Here is a 16,644-nt window from a genome sequence, read left to right on the forward strand (position 1 = left end):
CCAATTCAGCCTCTTTTGATTTTAATGTAAAAATGAAACATTTCTGAAGTTTACACATCTTTTCTTTCTTATACTGTACACTGGGCCTCACCAAGAAGTTATTTTGTAAGGATGCTGCACAGCACCAAATGTAGCCATCATCTGTGTATGCTCTGCTCTGAGGGTGGAAAAGGTAGAGTAGGTGTCTCATACCTGGGGGGCTGCTAAAGATGCCTGATGGGGTCAGTTAAACATAATAGGACATAGGTTTGTAGACTTGAGATACCTGTTTAACTTCCATGTAAGTCCCCCCCTCCTTAATTTTAGTATGGAAGAAAACAACATTGTAAATATGAATGTTTAAAAGTTCAGACATGGGATTCAGATACCAACTATCATTTAAAAATAACAACTTGGGCTTTTTTTTTCCTTTCAAGATGGGGAAAAATGGGATCCTATTTAATGAATATAGTATTTTTTCCAGTCATGGAAACTCTGCAGGCCAAAAGATCTTCTAATCAATGAAATGCTTCCAAATGAAACATTTAAGGAGAGGGAACCTGAATGCACTTGATCCAGCAGATCCCCTAAGAAGTCCCAGGATTGAGTTCTTGATGTAGTAGAGCTGACATAGCAAAATTTAACCCTATTGCTTAGGATAGTTGGCAAATTTCAAGCAAACAAGACTGCTGGATGGAGGGGAAGAAAACGCAGAACTTGGCCAAAATGAGTTAGCAGAATGACCATGCAGCAGTGGATCCTATGAGATGTCTCACAGGACCATTTAAGATGGTTCTTTCTACAAGTAACTTATTGTCTTAGCCATTATCTTTTGAGTTAACCTTTATTTTTTAAAAGCTGTTTCCCATGGAGCTTCAGAATAAATTCCACCGAGCCTCCCCATTAATGATATTTCTGGATGCCTGGATAAAGAGCTGTCACAAGCTTCAGGGACTGAGGAAGAGAACTGTACCGTCCTACAATTCCTGCTTCTTGTTGAAGAGGAGGAAGTGATGGGTGGTGATGATCATAGATGGGATGGAAGAGCAGAGATGGGATGAAGCAGCAATCTGTCAGTCTCTTAAAGGAAGCATGCTGCTTTCCTGAGGCTCACGTTCAGAATGCCATGGAAAGACAACTATAACTCTATAAGCCCACTGAAAAATATCTCTGTCTACTGATCCAAGTGGGAACGAATGACACAGCCAGTTACAACCCTCAAGACACTGCAAGGGATTATGAAGCACTGGAAAGGAGACTGGAGCAGCTAATGGTACAGTTGGTGTTCTCTTCAATCCTTCCTAGTAAAGGACATGGTCCAGGAAGAGAGCAGGATGCTGAAAGTGAGCAACTGGCTATGAAAAGGTGCCAATAGGATGGTTTAGATTCTTCAGTCATGAGGCCCCTAGAAAAAGTTGGATTGCATCCCATGAGAGCTGGGAAGAATATGTTTGGAAGGTGACTCACAAACTGAATCTGGAGACCTGTAAAATGAATCCTGTGGGAGAGAGAGAAGGGAGTCTAGAAATACTGGGAGTCATGCGCAGAATGTAGAGGTACCCAATATTGAGCATTAATACATAGAGGAAAATTCTGCAGATGGGCCAATGTTATTCCAAAAAGGGGTGGAAAAGAGGACCCAAGTAATTACAGAATAGCCAGCTTGACTTCAATATCCCACAAAACCCTGTAATAGATCATTAAGCAGTCAATTTGCAAGATTTAGAAAGGAACGTATTCCTTGGCAGGAGCCAGCATTGGTTTATCAAAAAGAAGTAATACTAAACAAATCTGGTCTCTTTTTTGAATAGAGTGACCAGTTGAGTTGACCACAGGAATGCAGTGGACGTATTTAGCTTGACTTTTCCAAAGCATCTGACAAAGTTTCCTTTGAAAGATAGGAAGGGTAGCAAAATGAGGGATGGAGTGTAGAATAATTAGATGGACACAGCGATACTGTGTCCATCTAATGAGTTCCACAGAGATTGCACTGAAGATGTTGCCTAGTTTGGCAATGAAACGTCTGCAAGAAAACAGCAAGGCTCAGAGAGCACCAAGGACTCCACAGGACACAGAGATAGTTGAACAGATGTGCCTAACACATGTACATCAGTGGATCCACGTCAAGCTGGAAGGAGGTGATGAATTCTATACTTCAGGGCTCTGTTCTAGGCTTTGTATGGTTTAGTATATTTATAAAAGACTTGGATAAGGTGTTAGAAAATACAATCATCAAATCTGTGGATGACACAAAGATAAGCAAGATAGTAAAAACCTTGGAGAACAGTATCAGGATTCAGAAGCATCTGGACAAACTGGAAAAATTGGCAAAATCCAACAAGATAATACAAAGTCCTTAATTTGGGTAGGAGAATCAAAGGCATGAGTATAGGATGGGGAAAACCATATTGGGCAGCTCTTGGGGAGCAGTACATAGGAAAAGGATCTGGTCCTCTATGAGAAGAGTGAGGGGAGACATGATATTTGTCTTCAGATTCCTGAAGTATAGGTACTTCAGTATTGTTAGAGAAGACAAGGCAAAAAAACCCAACGGGTTTAAATGACAAGGAAACAGATTTTGGTTGTACATCAGGAAAAATGTCCCAATGATAAACTCTTCAACAGTGGAACAGATGACCTCAGGAAGTGGCGGATTCTCCAGTTCTGGAAGTGGTTAAACAAAGGCTGAACGACCATCTGTTGTAGTACTGAGTTCCTACACTGGGCAATGGCTAACTAAGGTGCCTTTCAGTTCTTACATTCTATGATTCTACAAAGTCCTTGGCATGATATATTTCTCTTTCTAATTTATTCACAGGCTTATATAATCCCTATTATTTTAAATATGAGGGTTTTTTTCATATACTGCCAACACTCTTTAGCTGGTAGCAACTTGCTATAGTGTTTCACTTCTCATTAATCTTGAAATTTTGTAGTAGAATATTTTTATTTATATTCTATTAAATCTTCCTGGATTTCCTTGTTTGAACTTATATGGTTGCATATGAATACGAACTCTCATTTAAAAATGAATTCAGGTCACAAAAATCTGAATCCAGGCTTTAATTCAGTTTTGAACAATACTGTTCAATGTAAAGGCTTCCATATAAAATTCAGAGAAACACTGATATGACCATTGTGAGAAAAAAAGTAAAGCTCTTTAAGCATTCAAAGTGCTCCATATATAATTATTTATTTTTTTCCAAAAAAAATTGTACTCCTAAGGACACAGCTATCCATCACCTCTGGCTTGTAAGAGGCGTTGGATTTCTGAAATATTGTATTATATTATATTTATATTTTAAATATCATAATGCATATAATATTTATATTTCTTGGATTTCTGAAATAGTGTTAAAGAAATACAGTATTATAATAGTACATTTCAGTTCCTACGCCGATAGAGTTTTGGTATATCACTCCTGATTCTCATACAGTAACCCATTTCTTCCTTGAATGTGATAGAATTTCATGAGCACAGTAAAACTTATCAACATTCAACTTGGGTAGGCCATGGTGTTAATGGACAGAGTCCTTCATCACAATTTATATGATTTAAAACTAAAAACCAAATTCAACCCTCTCCAAAAATCTCCCCTCTCAATTTCTGTTGCTTTTTACAAGCTTACATGTTGTTCCATTTTAATGCAGTAAATGTTTCGTTCGAACTGGCTGCAAATATTAACTGTCTAAAGTAACTTATTTTTCAGAGAAGCTTCATAGCTGGTTAGGCCAAGCATGCCTGGGAGTGGGGATGGGATGACAGTGGCACTATGGCAAGGTTTCCCTTTGAACTACAGGTAGTCCGTGTTTAGTGACTGCCTTGGATAGCAACCGCTCACAGTTATGATGGTGATGAAAAAGTAACTTTGCAACCAATCCTCGCATTTACGACCTTTGCAGGTCTGTAAATCAAATGAAAACTGAAGTAAGATTATAAACAGAGTTGCCATTTCACTTAGTGACTGCTTCACTTAACGGCCAAGTTGCTGGTCCCAATTGTGGTTGCTAAACGAGGACTACCTGTACAGTATTGCAGGGAATCTCTAGCCTTCCAGAGACTGATGGGATTCATTATGCTGGCTGGGGCTAATGGGGGATGAGATCCTTTCTGCTATTTACAGTATATGAAGGGAGTTCATTGGAAGAGGATTACCAAAAATCCAAATAGCCATTAGATGGCAGCAAAGAATTAGAGTTTTCTGTTTCTGTTTGCTGCCATCTGTGTCTGGGTGTTTTTGCAGCCCAGGCCTTGAGTCAGACAGTTTACACAAATATTGTGAAGCTGAGGAGCAGTTCTGCAGCTACAGTGATTTCCTCTTTTTGCTAGGTGGCTTATCCCATACCCTGTTCATACAATGTTCTTGTTAAATAAAGCGCTAATGGATTATCCACAATTGGTCCTCTGAGAAGATGAGAAACAGAATAGAATTACCCTCCCCCCCACCCTCCCCACCATGCCTAAAATGCCATGCTACCAGGGAAAGAGTTGACCCTTCACAGGGTTGCTGTTGTGGGGAAAATAGGAGGAGGAAGGTGTATTAGGTATGTTCGCTGCCTTGAGTTATTTATAAAAATAATAAAGGCTGGATAGAAAATAAAATAAAATAAAATAAATAGATAAATAAGACAGGAGATAACTTCAGTACAAGAACCCAATGTTATCATTTAGCCTACTGACAGCAAGATTTTAAACTATATTTATTTATCTCCAAAATGAAATTATGCAATGTCTGACCAGATAAACCCAGTTCTGTCATACAAGAGAAAAGGTAAGTTGCTGAAATTTAACTTTCCTAAAGGTACAAGCATTTTTTAAAAAAGAGAGCCAGTTTGGTGTAATGGATTATGCAATCCTCTTTAGTCCCTTCCATTCACAATGTCGATTTTAATGCACCTTCATGACCAACTGAAAGTCCCATTGCACAAGATGACCACCATTTACTAACTCCTAACTTAAAACATGCATTGCTGACAAAAATTAGAGCCTGCAGTTGATTCCACCTTAACACAGATTTCCCAAGACAATGTCCTCCAGAGATGTTGAACTTCAATAATTATGAGGGCTGAAGTTTAACAAATATGGAGGGCCCAGGTTGCAGATTTGATTGATAACTGGCAAATAGAGGGAGAAAATGTAGAAGCAGTGAAAGACTTTGTATTTCTAGGTGCGAAGATTAGTGCAGATGCTGACTGCAGTCAGGAAATCAGAAGACGCTTAATCCTTGGAAGAAGAGCAATGACAAATCTCGATAAAATAGTTAAGAGCAGAGACATCACACTGACAACAAAGGCCCGCATAGTTAAAGCAATGGTATTCCCCATAGTGACATATGGCTGCGAGAGCTGGACCATAAGGAAGGCTGAGCGAAGGAAGATCGATGCTTTTGAACTGTGGTGTTGGAGGAAAATTCTGAGAGTGCCTTGGACTGCAAGAAGATCCAACCAGTCCATCCTCCAGGAAATCAAGCCAGACTGCTCACTTGAGGGAATGATATTAAAGGCCAAACTGAAATACTTTGGCCATATAATGAGAAGACAGGACACCCTGGAGAAGATGCTGATGCTGGGGAGAGTGGAGGGCAAAAGGAAGAGGGGCCGACCAAGGGCAAGGTGGATGGATGATATTCTAGAGGTGATGGACTTGTCCCTGGGGGAGCTGGGGGTGTTGACGACCGACAGGAAGCTCTGGCGTGGGCTGGCCCATGAAGTCACGAAGAGTCGGAAGCGACTAAACGAATAAACAACAACAACAGGTTGCAGAAAACTGTACTAAAATTTAGAAACTGTACAGGTACAGGATGTGCGCCACAGATGAATCAGTTCATGAAAGACAATGGTAATGGACCTATACACATCTTGTTGCAAGAAGATAATAAGATTCCCTAAGATCCTTACTGAAAGCCAGTTTGGTGTAGTGGTGAAGGCATCAGGCTGGAAACCAGGAAACTGTGAGTTCTAGTCCCGCCTAAGGCACAGAGCCAGCTGGGTGACCTTGGGCCAGTCCCCCTCTCTCAGCCCTAGAAAACAGGCAATGGCAAACCACTTCCGAAAAATCTTGCCAAGAAAACTGCAGGGACTTGTCCAGGCAGTCACCAGGAGCCAAGACTGACTCGAAGGCACACACACATATACACTCACACAAGGTACAAGCATAACCCCAACATGCTCTCCATGGAGACTGGAATTCTGCTCCAACTTCCTTCTCTCTTATAGCACATGGGACTCAAGATTTTGGTACGCAGCACATTCAGAAGCTTGGACAGTGCAGCCCAAATCTCTTCTGATTGTCACACTGCCATGTGCTGAGCAACAAAGGAGGCAGGAGAGTTCCTCTTTGATTTGTATGCCTTTAAATGGCATGTGATACACAGAATTGAACATTAAAAGTATGTGTGGCATACATGTATGAGCTTAATTCCTAGTTTTTGAAGTATTCCATTGCCTTGTCCCAGTTTTTTTCCTCCCAGTTTCCCAGTCTAACCTACTGTACATTCCTGGAATATCCTGTTAGTCCCATATTCAGTGATCAACCAGGTCCAATCACACTTAGTTTTTTTTTTCCAGCTCAGCCAAGTTTGCTATGTTCTGTCACCTTCTGTATTGCAAACTTTTAAGATACAGAGAACTAGGTTTTTTTTAAAAAAAAAGAAAAGAGCCCAGTTTATCAAGTGATCCACAGCCAATATTCTGCTATGACACAAGCAGAAACCCAAACTTTCACAATGAACTAAAGAAATAAACAGTCTTAAATGTCTTACACCTTTTCTCTGTTTCTGCAATGGATCTGATACAACCAAAACATAAAAAATGCTCGGTCTTTCCCTCTTTCTCCTTTGCCTAACATCACAATTTCTTTCAATACTGCATAAATGCCTCTATAAACTCAGAAATTATTTCATTCACTTTTCCCTTCTCCATTTTAAGTTATTAAACATCATACAAACAGGAGAAAAAACACTATCTTCTGCCTTTACTATTGTCTGCCTTTCTTCAAGGAATTTTCTTTTACCCAGTAAAAATGGGGAAATTATTATCCTTATGGAAAAGTTTTGCAGAACTTGAGGCAGCTAATCAGAATGATATTTTATGGGAGACCCATCATTCATTCATTGATAGGAAATGTCAAGGGAATCATTAACAAAAAAAAATCTGTATTGTCTGGGTTATGCTCTGAAAGTTAGCTGAAAGTTGATTCATCTTTGGTCCTACTAGGACCAAGGTCAATGACATGCTCATGCAGAAATCCTATGCTTTAGAGTGTTCTCTAATAGTATGAAGGGGATCAAGTATCTGCTGTAATGTTAATGCTGTGGAACTCTCCTGTCTCAAGGGAAACTGTGTCCTAGGTGAATATGTTTTATATGCTAAAGGTGGCAATCACACACCTATAAGGACAGGACAAAAAGCCACTTCTAAGCCAGGAGCTAAGAGATCAAGACGAAACAGATTGTGTTCATTAGACCAAAGAGTTGCATTGAGTGACTGCTGAGAGATGGACTGAGAAAGTAAAGCTAAAGAAGTTGACCAATGCTTTAATTATTTGCAGTACTGGAATTTGCAGGGTAAATCCTTATTGGTTAAGACTTGAGATGCTGCTCATGCTGGTCCAGCTATTAGTCATTTTTAAGCCTGCAGAGGAATCTCTGGTCTAAGAGCCCTGAGGTGGCCATTACAAACTAGAGCTTGGACTTTCAGGAACCTTCTCTCTTTAGGATTTTGTCTGGAGGAAATAGTCATTCCATTCATCAATATTAGCTGCTATGTTTTCTGCAGAACTGATTACATTGGCTTCTTCTTCCTGTGGAGGCTGTAAGTCTGCAATTCCCATTCTTCAAAATAGGAAACTTTGAGAAGTTCATTGCATGGAAGTGAAGGTCATGCAAAGATCAAACACTGAATAGTCCCTTACAGAAGAAATGGATGGCATTATTATGGGAGCTCTTGAAATGATATGAGCCAAGTTGCTAAGTTCTAACTTGATGCAGCTTCTGATTCCTGGTCACAGGGGTGTTTTATCTACATCCAAAACTGCTACTGGATGTTATCATGCTCTGTGTGCACTGTTTAAGAAGGGATAAATAGGTTCACTTTCCTTTTGAAATGCTTTCTAAGTTTTTAAGCATCCCATAGTTCATTTACATTTTTCCTTGCCACCTGCCAAAGCTAGGAAATTGGATTTTATCTAAATTATGATCTTTATGGGTAATTATTGGTACCAAACAGTTCTCTCTCTTTGTAATTTGAGCATTCTTTATCATCTTGATTAATTCTGATGACAAGTGCCCTAGGATACCTATGACATGTGAGAGATGAGATTGTTATTAATGTGTTTAATCCCTGGTGTGAATAATTTCAGATGCATAAATGCAGGATTTATATACAGGAAAAACCGCTACAGCAAGAAAAACAAAACAAAACAAAAAATAACTACATGCAATATTCATGAAGAAGTGTAGTATCAACCAGTTTTACACTGGTTCTATTGACTATCAACTAACTCAGCTCAAGATGTTGAATTTAGTCTCTTAAACTTTTTCTGATGTGGGTCCAAATTTGTCCTAGAAGGCCTTTTGTGGAATCCAATTTCCGAGTTAGTTTAGAAGGAAACAGCTGGGGCTTATTTCTGTTCATTCTGATACTTGAAGATGCTGAAGGATCATAATCCGGTCCTACAGAAGGTCCATAAAGTTGTTCCAGTCCATTCCAGGAAGTCACTGGATGAGTAGTTTCTAATTCTTTCTAGTGCCCAAGGCTTTGGAAGAACAGAAGTGTGTTATGTGGTTCATGGAATGCAACTGTTCAATGCTATGATTATTCAGAAAGGTATTAGTAATTTTCGTCAGCAAAGGATCGTTACCTTGTCATGGTGCTGGAGCTTGAGCACCTCAATGATGCCATGAGCTAAACCGTGAAGGGCCACCCACGACGGGAAGGTCATGAGAGAGAGGTCAGACTAAATGCGATCCCTGGGGAAGGTAATGGCAACCCACCCCAGTATTCTTGCCGTGAAAACTAAATGGATCAGTACAACCAGAGATACGTTGGTATACCATCGGAAGATGAGACCCCCAGGCCGGAAGATGGTCAAAATGCTACTGGGGAGGAACAGAGGAGGAGTTCAACTAGCCCCAGACGTGATGACGCAGCTAGCTCAAAGCCAAAAGGACGGCTAGCGGCCAACGGTGCTGGTGGTGAACGGCAAATCCGATGTTCTAAGGATCAACACACCATTGGAACCTGGAATGTAAGATCTATGAGCCAAGGCAAATTGGATGTGGTTATTGGTGAGATGTCAAGATTAAAGATAGACATTTTGGGTGTCAGTGAACTGAAATGGACTGGAATGGGCCACTTCACATCAAATGACCACCAGATCTACTACTGTAGACAAGAGGACCACAGAAGAAATGGAGTAGCCTTCATAATTACTGTAATAGTAAAGTGGCTAAAGCAGTGCTTGGATACAAGCCCAAAAATGATAGAATGATCTCAATTCGAATTCAGGGCAAGCCATCTAACATCACAGTGATCCAAATATACGCCCCAACCACAGATGCTGAAGAAGCTGAAGTAGAGCAGTTCTATGAGGATTTGCAGCACCTACTGGACAACACGCCTAAAAGAGATGTTATTTTCATCACAGGAGACCTGAATGCTAAGATGGGCAGTCAAATGACACCTGGAATTACAGGTAAGCATGGCCTGGGAGAACAAAATGAAGCAGGACATAGGCTGATAGAATTTTGCCAAGACAACTCACTCTGCATAACAAACACTCTCTTCCAACAACCTAAGAGATGGCTTTATACATGGACTTCGCCAGATGGACAACACCGAAATCAGATTGACTACATCCTTTGCAGCCAAAGATGGTGGACATCTATACAGTCAGTAAAAAAAAAACCTGGAGCTGACTGTAGTTCAAATCATGAACTTCTTCTTGCACAATTTAGGATCAGACTAAAGAGATTAGGGAAGACCCACAGATCAGCTAGATATCAGCTCACTAATATTCCTAAGGAATATGCAGTGGAGGTGAAGAATAGATTTAAGGGACTGGACTTAGTAGATAGGGTCCCGGAAGAACTATGGACAGAAGTCCGCAACATTGTTCAAGAGGTGGCAACAAAATACATCCCAAAGAAAGAGAAAACCAAGAAGGCAAAGTGGCTGTCTGCTGAAACACTAGAAGTAGCCCAAGAAAGAAGGAAAGCAAAAGGCAACAGCGATAGGGGGAGATATGCCCAATTAAATGCAAAATTCCAGAGGTTAGCCAGAAGAGACAAGGAATTATTTTTAAACAAGCAATGCACAGAAGTGGAAGAGGACAATAGAATAGGAAGGACAAGAGACCTCTTCCAGAAAATTAGAAACACTGGAGGTAAATTCCAGGCAAAAATGGGTATGATCAAAAACAAAGATGGCAAGGACCTAACAGAAGAAGAAGAGATCAAGAAAAGGTGGCAAGAATATACGGAAGACCTGTATAGGAAGGATAACAATATCGGGGATAGCTTTGACAGTGTGGTCAGTGAGCTAGAGCCAGACATCCTGAAGAGTGAGGTTGAATGGGCCTTAAGAAGCATTGCTAAGAACAAGGCAGCAGGAGACGACGGCATCCCAGCTGAACTGTTCAAACTCTTGCGAGATGATGCTATCAAGGTAATGCATGCTATATGCCAGCAAATTTGGAAAACACAGGAATGGCCATCAGATTGGAAAAAATCAACTTATATCCCCATACCAAAAAAGGGAAACACTAAAGAATGTTCAAACTATCAAACGCTGGCACTCATTTCACATGCCAGTAAGGTAATGCTCAAGATCCTGCAAGGTAGACTTCAGCAATTCATGGAGCGAGAATTGCCAGAAGCACAAGCTGGGTTTAGAAACGGCAGAGGAACTCGGGACCAACTTGCCAATATCTGCTGGATAATGGAAAAAGCCAGGGAGTTTCAGAAAAACATCTATTTCTGTTTTCTTGACTATTCTAAAGCCTTTGACTGTGTGGACCATAACAAATTGTGGCAAGTTCTTAGCGGTATGGGGATACCAAGTCATCTTGTCTGCCTCCTGAAGAATCTGTATAACAACCAAGTAGCACCAGTAAGAACAGACCACGGAACAACGGACTGCTTTAAGATTGGGAAAGGAGTACGGCAGGGCTGTATACTCTCACCCTACCTATTCAACTTGTATGCAGAACACCTCATGCGACATGCTGGGCTTGAGGAATCCAAGGCTGGAGTTAAAATCACTGGAAGAAACATTAACGATCTCAGATATGCAGATGATACTACTTTGATGGCTGAAAGCAAACAGGAACTGAGGAGCCTTATGATGAAGGTGAAAGAAAAAAGTGCAAAAGCTGGCTTGCAGCTAAACCTCAAAAAAACCAAGATTATGGCAACCATCTTGATTGATAACTGGCAAACAGAGGGAGAAAATGTAGAAGCAGTGAAAGACTTCGTATTTCTAGGTGCAAAGATTACTGCAGATGCTGACTGCAGTCAGGAAATCAGAAGACGCTTAATCCTTGGGAGAAGAGCAATGACAAATCTCGATAAAATAGTTAAGAGCAGAGACATCACACTGACAACAAAGGTCCGCACAGTTAAAGCAATGGTGTTCCCCGTAGTAACATATGGCTGCGAGAGCTGGACCATAAGGAAGGCTGAGAGAAGGAAGATAGATGCTTTGGAACTGTGGTGTTGGAGGAAAATTCTGAGAGGGCCTTGGACTGCAAGAAGATCCAACCAGTCCATCCTCCAGGAAATAAAGCCAGACTGCTCACTTGAGGGAATGATATTAAAGGCAAAACTGAAATACTTTGGCCGCATAATGAGAAGACAGGACACCCTGGAGAAGATGCTGGGGAGAGTGGAGGGCAAAAGGAAGAGGGGCCAACCAAGGGCAAGGTGGATGGATGATATTCTAGAGGTGACAGACTCATCCCTGGGGGAGCTGGGGGTGTTGACGACTGACAGGAAGCTCTGGCATGGGCTGGTCCATCAAGTCACGAAGAGTCGGAAGCGACTAAACGAATAAACAACAACATTAGTAATTTTAGTGATTAGTTAAATCTCTTATCTATATGTAATTCTTACTTGTATCCATAACACAAACATTCTAGGATGTAAGGTGCCTTGCCAAATGTTCTATTTTTAATTTCATGGAATCTATCATTTAGCTATGGGCTGAATTATGGGTTTCTTATAAAGTTGAAATCTTTTTAATCATTTTAAAATTAGACACTTGTTTTTCTTTCTCCTTTGTGACCTTTCTGGAAACTGTAATTTAAATACATCATAGTAAGCAATTAATGCTCACTTTCAGATAGTTATAAATATGAAATGCTCTATCCCTGATAGGTTGTAGTCTGTATTTATCCTTTGCTAAAAGAAACAAGGTGGCATACAGTGGAATGTAATCCACTGTTTGTAAGTTGGGGTGATGGATAACATTCCTATCAACATTTCTGTGGCTCCAACCTATGGCTTTAGGGAAATAATAATAATTTTAAAAAACAGCATTTGAGTGCTGATGTTAGCAAAATTGTGATGATCAGGTCCTTTTACTGTACCTTTCTAAAACAGACTTTTACATATATTTAATATATTCAATATTGTGTGGTGGCACTTTTGCAATTTTTTAAACTTCATTGCCAATGATTCCAGATGGCCTTTTAGTCACTGAACAAGGCATTTATTCTGCTGTGATCCTGGAGAACAGTCTGATTCCACATGAACACCAGTATCAGCCTTTTAATTAAAAGACTGCATCCATCTGCACTAGATCTGTTTAGGTTCTAATGATACTATTACTGCATGCTTTGTACAAAAGCTTATCAGACCGGATTTCTACAACCATGGGATTGCAAGTTAATGGTGTCTACTCTTTGTAGCATGCTGTACATGTGTGTGTGTCCAGTGGCATATTGTAGCAAACATGGCGCCCTTGAAGATATTTATGATTATTTCACACTGAGCCAAATGTTCAGCCAATGGATGCTAGCTCAATTCTATTCATTTTACAGGAAGCAGATCATTGCGCACAAGCTTTTCCTTAAAATGTTTGATGAACCTGAATACCATGAATCTGATGTGTTTGAGAGGAAGAGAATGGTAGAGGTTGTCCTGCATTGGGAGGCTTAGAGCCACAGACCGAAGAACCCCAGTTAGGAAAGTTCTCAATTATTTTTTGTTGCTGCGCCTGCCCTTTGGAACACCATACCACCCAAGGTCAGATTGCCCCCATGCCAGAAAGCCCTTGAGATCTGGCATGGGGGTCAGGAGAGTAGTTGAGCCTATATTTGTTGGTTGCATGATTTACTCAGTGGCCATTTTATGTTTTTTGCTCTCGTTGTTCCTTATTGTATTATTTTAAGTTTTTGTTAGCCACCCAGAGTTGCATTTAGCAAGATGAGCAACCATATGAATTTATTTAAATAAAAAAAAATAAATACATTATTTGAATTTGTATGCCATTAAAATGGAATCCAAATCAAACAAATAGTTAAAATGGTAAAAGCTTCCATAGTCCATCACAGAATGAATCTATTATATGTAAGGACTACTGTAGTCCTCAGCATCTCCAGTAAAATGATCCTAGGTTGCAAGCCAGAACTGGAAATTGTGAAAAGCAAGCTATTCTTGCTGGGGGTACTACTATAAGGAAGCTGTGCATCTCTTCTGACTTTTCCTACAGCCCCTAGATTATGTAAGAAGTTCTTCTTACATTCTTATTATTAACAACAACAACAACAAGGATTGTTAATGTAAATGCTTGTTCAAGTACCATTCCTCATCCTTCCACCCTCTTTTGGTTCTCTTCTATGCCATAATAAACTGAAGCAAGTTGTCAGGGTTTCTGAGGTAAGTTTGTGGAGAGTAAGGCTGTATGGATTTGAAAAACAATTTGGAAGAGGTCCTTCAGAACTTGGCCAATATTTCCCATTTAAGCAGCCAGACATATTTTCAGGCATCCTTGCAAATCATTTTTGAAGCATGCCCAACCCTAGTGGAGAGATGATAGTTTTGAGAAGTTGAGGAACTTTCAGTGGTGTGCACAAGGGGATCAAAAAAGGTAAGATGGCAGATGCAAGACTGTAGTGCAAGCTCTACCCTTTTCTATGTGCAATGCATCTACCATCTTACCTTTTTTGACCCACCACCCTGCAGATGCCTCCAGGAATTTTCTTAGATTCTTTGAGCCTAATATTTACCTTATAACATTTAAATGCCAAATAGGAAGTCTTAGGAGCCAGATTACCTTTATCAATATATTGCAGAAATGGAACTTATGTTCATAAAACTTGATCATTGTCACTTTTAACAGGCAATAATCTTAAATTTTCACTCATATTCCCTATTCATTTAACTCCTTACACAGTGCTTCTGGATCTTTTATTTCTTAGTAATAACTTTGAGCCTCTTGGTTCTCCTGTTCTTCATCTACTAGGCATTTCAATTGTTCTGTGCCTCTCACAACCTTTACTCACTCATATTCTATAACAGCTGTTAGACATTTTGATGCTGCTCTGTAGGGTACTCATGAGTAGTAGTAGAGGAGAAGCATAGGAAATTGCCATATAGAACATCAGGTCATTGGCCTGCTTTCTTGGGACTGTTGACATTGGCTGATACAGTTCTTCAGAGTCTCAAATAAGAGAATCATTTCCTGCTTTACAAGGAGAAGGTGGAAATTGCATCTGAAGTTTCTGTGTGTTCAAAGTGGGCTGCTATCTACAGGGATACTACTCTTCCTTTACTCTTATCAATGACTTACATTCATGCTGATCTCAATTTGTGATGAATTGGAATTAGGGAGAGGTCGATGGAAGTCCCTCTTTGTTTGAATTTCGACTAGTTCTTCTCTTCTCCCCAAGTTACCATTTGGGATAAAGTGAGGGAGACCTCTTCAGCAGCCCTTTGAACTCCAAGAAGGTGAGATATAATTAATTCATAATCCATTTTAAATAGTGATCATTTAAAAACTAAGTTATGTAACTAACATTACGTCACATCCTCCACACCTTTTATCTTCCATTCTCCCTGGACACATACACACAAGCACACTAGAGATATAAGAACAACCAAGCAGGTGTCATTTATTATTGTTCCATCTGGTGCTTTAAAAGAGAAGAGGAGTAAACCAAAGGGGAAAGGCTCAGGAAAGGAACAGAGCACAGAGACAGCAACTGAGATTTATAATTCTGCAGACTCTCAGAATAAAAACAAAAACACACTTTCATCCCAAAATGCTTTATTGCTTTGATTAAATGCCAGATGACCTTAATCTGCCCAGGTTTGATGCCATTAAAACATAGGTCCACATTCATCATTGTGCTGTTCAGTAGCTCTCCAAAGAGGGATTCTTTGGGGATCCTGTTTCATCAAAACTCCTGGTTACAGCGACATAAAGCAGGAAAAGATTCTGACACTACAAAAAGGTTAGGCCTGTCCCACACGTAACGTTTCCTTTCCTTTCCTTTTATGTCGCGTCGCGCGACCAGTCCTTCGCCCTTCGGTCTATGGGATTCCCTGGGGGGGAATGAGCCAACGATTCCCTCGCAAGGGTGAGGTCGAAAAAACAACGGTAGGTACAGGATTCTTTTGTGGTGAGAGACGCCACATCTCAGGAGGTTGCTGGTACTGCCTCCTGGTGCCACGCCCCCACCTCCTTTTATTCAGCAGTTCTATCAGGGCGGGGGAGTGAGTACAAAGAGAATAGGGAAATACAAGTCATGCCCTTATAAGGGAATATACAGCATTCTGAGGCTACGTGAGAGACATGCAATCTAGCTGTGCAGTAATGGAGTCAGGTTCGTCACATTTCCACCTTTTTTATTTAATTTTGTCCTCCCCCCAGAGGGTCTGAGTCGGGGAGCCAGGGACTCTTCAGTCCAAGGAGACCCATCCCAGCGTCCTCTCTCGGGGGGTAGTGTGACTGGGGGTCCTTGTCCATTTCCGATTCACTATCAGAGGACCATCCCAAGAGTGGTGTTTTCTCCATACCTACAGCAGTGACCAGGTGTTGAACAGCAAGCTTTGTCTCGGATACCTCTGAGTCCAATGTATGAAGTCTCTGCTTTAAGAAGCGGAGAACGCGACCCAGCACACAGGGGCCTATGGTGCATACGAGAATCAATAACAGGAGGGGCCCCAACAGAGTGGACAACAGTGTGGTTAGCCATGGAGAAATGCTAAACATATTTTGATACCATGACATGGATTGTTGGCGCTCCAATTCCCTTGTTTTTAAACGGGAATTGAGCTCTTTCATAGAGTCCAATACTACTCCTGAGTTGTCGGCATAAAAACAGCAGTCTTCCTTTAGAGCAACACACAGTCCCCCTTGTTTGAGGAACAGAAGGTCGAGACCCCTACGATTTTGCAAAACCACTTCGGATAGAGAGGTAAGGGAATCTTGTAGCGCCACAATAGATTGTTCGATGGCGCGAAGGTCAGTGTCAATGATAGCACTAAGGTGACGCAGGTTCTGATCATTGACAACAAGGGCTGACACACCGGTGGCGGCTCCGGCCGCACCTAAGCCCAGTAGGACTGATAAAGTTACAGCAGTCACTACTTCGCGCTTAGCTTTGAGGGGGTAATGAGGGGGTTCTAAAATGGAGATAAGTTCGTCAGGGGAATAGATAGA

At 40.8% G+C, this 16,644-nt stretch overlaps 1 protein-coding gene across 1 annotated transcript in view; it reads left to right on the forward strand.

Annotated features, from left to right (window-relative positions):
- Nucleotides 1-16,644, forward strand: part of SCML4 (Scm polycomb group protein like 4) — a 61,082-nt gene that overhangs the window by 29,644 nt on the left and 14,794 nt on the right. The gene's annotated exons all lie outside the window — the stretch shown is intronic.

This window comes from Candoia aspera, chromosome 1, assembly GCF_035149785.1.
Source record: "Candoia aspera isolate rCanAsp1 chromosome 1, rCanAsp1.hap2, whole genome shotgun sequence".
Taxonomy (NCBI): Eukaryota; Metazoa; Chordata; class Lepidosauria; order Squamata; family Boidae; genus Candoia; species Candoia aspera.